Consider the following 4,184-nt stretch of genomic DNA (forward strand, 5'->3'; position numbering starts at 1 on the left):
AACGTAAACACGTCACTTACGATTGAAAAAATTTATATTTACTACTTTATGTCGTTGGCATTTGCATTTCATTTATAAGTTTAAGTTATTTATAAACATTCGCTCTCAAAACTTATTAAACGTTTATTTGAAAAAACTTTTAATAAGCTTAATATTAAAAATGCTTATTTAACGCTTATTATAGCAAACTTACTTTAAGTTATTTTTAAAAACGTTTACTGAAATGCTTGTTGGGTACATTTTTTGTTTTGGCTGTTCTTGACTATGGTTGAAAATCATGGTACAATAAAAACAGGTAGAAGCCAAATTAACATCAAACCTGCAAAAGTCAAAGTTTTCGTGAGAGTAAAAATAAAAATGAGCGTGTGTAAGGAAAAATAAAAATATTACATTTCGCTGGTTGACGTTTTTAAGTAAATTTGAAGTTTTGTATTTATTTATTTATTTTCTTTAGTTAAAATTTGATAAAACGTGTATGTTGTTTTCTGTTTTTGTTTTATGAGTTCCAGTGTTGTTGGAGGGACTTTTCGGCATAAGGGTCATAGGAACAGCACTTGGCTTCAAACGTGCCTTTCCTGTACCTCCCGGTGTATTTGTGGAATCTACTTTTTTAAAATGTTTAACGCACAGCAAGGCATTTCACTGCAGCTCTGCCCACAGCTGCTTTCGCAACGTTCCTTACGCGAAGGACATTGAGGCACGTTAAAAAATTAGTGGTATCTGCCTTATATTTAACACCACATAAAAAACAACGCTTCAGGTGTTGCATTTTTAACACATACACTAAGTATAAATATAGAAAAAGGTTTTTTCTTAACAGCGGTCGTCCCTCGGCAGGCAATGGCAAACCTCCGAGTGCATTTCTGCCATGAAAAACAGCTTCTCATAAAAATACAATCGCCGTTCGGAGTCGGCGTAAAACTGTAGGTCCCTCCGCTTTGTGTGACAACATGAAGGCGCACGCCACAAATCGGAGGAGAAGCTCGGCCAAACACTAACATATGTGTAAGCGCCAATCTATTATTATTATTAAGTATAAACCGCACAACACTACAAAAATTCAAATGCAAATTAAAATTTGTTATTAACGAACATTCAAAAAAAAAACAACGATATGACATTCAAAGCGTAACGAAATATAGGAAATAAAATAAAATCAAGTTGAAGTTTAAAGGTTTGGTTCTCATGAGAGCAACGTCATTTTGGCTTCTACCTGTATTTATGTGCCTTGGTTGAAAATATCAATGTGAGAATTTGCGTTCATTCAAAAATTGTCTTTATTCAAATAAACATTTAAAATTAGAATAACATATTTTAACTCTACATATTGGCGATCCTGCTCATCGAATAATTACACAAGTCATAACAATTGCATCGTTTACAACAATTTATGTCTGCAATAAGTTACGTCATATCATCATTTAATCATCTCTTAAGCAAAGGTTTCTTTCCACAATCATGTATAACATGAATTCCAGAGATCATTAAGAGTAAATATATATCGTCACTAGACACGAATAAAGGCGCGAGCTCAAAAGTTGACTGCGAAAAAAGGCGCATAAAAAAACTTTAGCGAAGAAAGACTCTTAACATAGGTGACGGCGAAGAAAGACGCGTTAAAATATTTGACGGCGAAGAAGGACGCGTAAACTTATTTTCGCGGTCAACTATGTTTGCGGGTGTACATACTACATTCCGATAATAGTTTTTGGGGAATAGTGCTGCAGTGACAGTCCTTCGCCAAGTATAAATCTATGATTACGCGTCTTTCTTCGCCGTCAACTAGGTTACAGGCTAACCTAATATTCACGCACGCCGCCAATTTACTGTCAAAAATTTCTCATGCGCATACAACTTGTATGGGACCAGCCGAAATTGAACGGCGTGCGTACGAAGCTAACTCAATTTCCAATTTTTGTTCTGCGTGACATTTTGATTTGACATTTCACTCAATGAAATCAAATACAAACGCACGCAAGCCAATTTAGGGTGACTCAAGAAAAAAAATTCTACGGCGTGCGTACCAAAACGCAAGCCGCGAATATTAGGTTAGCCTGTTAGGCGTCTTTCTTTGCCGAAGTTTTTCTTAAGCGCCTTTTTTCGTAAAATTTTCGTATGCGTCTTTTTTCGCCGTCGAAACACTAGGTCCATTCAATATCAACAAATTGTTACGAATTGTTACTAGTACTTGCAAGTTTTTACTGGAAATGCGTTCAATAACCCAAAATATTTGGAAGAGGGGGCGAATTCGAGAGCGTAACAACCCGAGAGAGCTGCAAACTCTTGCAAGTAAAAATTTTTCTAGCAGGAATTTGCAGGAGTCCAAAAGTAAGGTTATGTTTCAAATTCAAATGTAAACAACTATTTAAGAGGATGATTTGATGAAACATAATTAGTGAAATGAAAATAGGGATGAAAAATTCAAATCCACTATATATTTTTTTATTTTTATGACGATGGGAACTATTCCCTATTAAAAAGAAAATTGCGCGCCAAAACTTAACCGTCAGAAAGTGTCAAAATGGCTTAAGTTGCAAGTTTTTACTAGTTTTGCGTTCAATAACTGTTTCTGAAAATTTTCTCTTGCTCTCAATTTTAATCTCTATTTTTCTTTTACGCTCTCACTGCAAGTAGTTACTGGAAAAGTTATTGAATGGACCTACTAGCGCACCTTTATTCGTGTCTAGTGACGAGATGCACATAAGTGCAACAATTGCGACAACAAGAGAAGCTTTTACAACTAAATCATCAACAATTTCAATATATCAAAATTTTCACAGCCTATACAAGTGCAACAAGGATCTATAACAATAATGGCCTTAGCAGTTGCAGTTTGCAAAACTAACAGGCTCAAAGACACCAATAAAGATTTTTGTATATTTGGCCTCTTCATATGTATCTTATTGAAGCAGTGAGCGTTCAATTTCATTCGTTCAGAATTGGTGAGCTGTATTGTTTATATTTTTAGATTTGATATAATTTTAGTATTAATTTGAATTATAAAGATAAGATTGCAAGATATTTTCAATATAAGTTCGGATCTTAAGTCTTTCGTTGACTTAATATCTAAATTACATATATACATTTTTGAATATTTATTACGTTATTTTTTGACTTTAATAATTTGTTTAAAATAATATTAACAAATTTAATACATTATTAGTTAATATTAAGTATTTGTTATTAGTATTAATATTTTTGAAATTATTTCTCTTGTACACTCCTTCTCCAGTAGATTTTAAAAATGCATCGATCACCTATACGTACACGCAACTTCTCAACAACAGAAAACCAAAATTAAAATCAAACTCACACCTCAGATTTAAACATTCCACAAAATGTAAATTCTAACAGTTTGACACAAAACGAAAATAACTTTAGTTCGAATATTTCAAAATCTATTAAATTACTTAATTTTTTGGAAGATTGTCCCGAAGCATGGTTTCTGCTTGTGGAAGGACAATTCAAAATTAATAATATATTTGATGATAATATAAAATTTCAAAACGTTTTGGTTGTTCTTCAACGAGAAACGTTTCAAAAATTATTGATATTATCAATCCACCGCCAACAAATACGAAACCATCAAGAAGGTTTTGTGCCAAAAATTTTCTCTTAGCGAAGAAAAGATACTTGAACAATTATTTTCAAATACTTAACTAGGGAATCGGTCACCATCAGAACTTTTTAGACATATGAAATCTTTAGCAGGTTCCAAATCAATTGTCAGTAAAGAACTTTTATTTAAATTATGGAGTAGAAAATTACCACAACAAATTCAAATCCATATAACATCCTGTAGTAATCAAAATTCTGAAGAAATTATTTCTCTTGCAGATAAATTATTTGATTTGATTAATAAATCCCAAACATCTAAATCTTTAAGTATTTCTAGTGTAGAAAATAAAAATAATCTTGAAAAATGTATTAAAAATTTGACAGAGTGGACTACAACTATTTATCAAAATTTAAACTATGGATATTATTGAATTAAAAATTATAGAAAGATCTATCTACGTCAAGTAGGTTTTCTAGATCAAGAGACAATTATAATCAAAACATTTGTTGGTACCACAGAAAATTCAAAAATAACGCCTATAAATGTATTCAACCTTGTAATTTTAATACAAGTAGTCTTCATTCAAATAGAAATGTTTTAAACTAAATCGTTCCATTATGACAGT

The sequence above is a fragment of the Rhagoletis pomonella genome, unplaced genomic scaffold (assembly GCF_013731165.1).
Source record: "Rhagoletis pomonella isolate Grant_MI unplaced genomic scaffold, Rhpom_1.0 Rhpom_scaffold_00014, whole genome shotgun sequence".
Taxonomy (NCBI): domain Eukaryota; kingdom Metazoa; phylum Arthropoda; class Insecta; order Diptera; family Tephritidae; genus Rhagoletis; species Rhagoletis pomonella.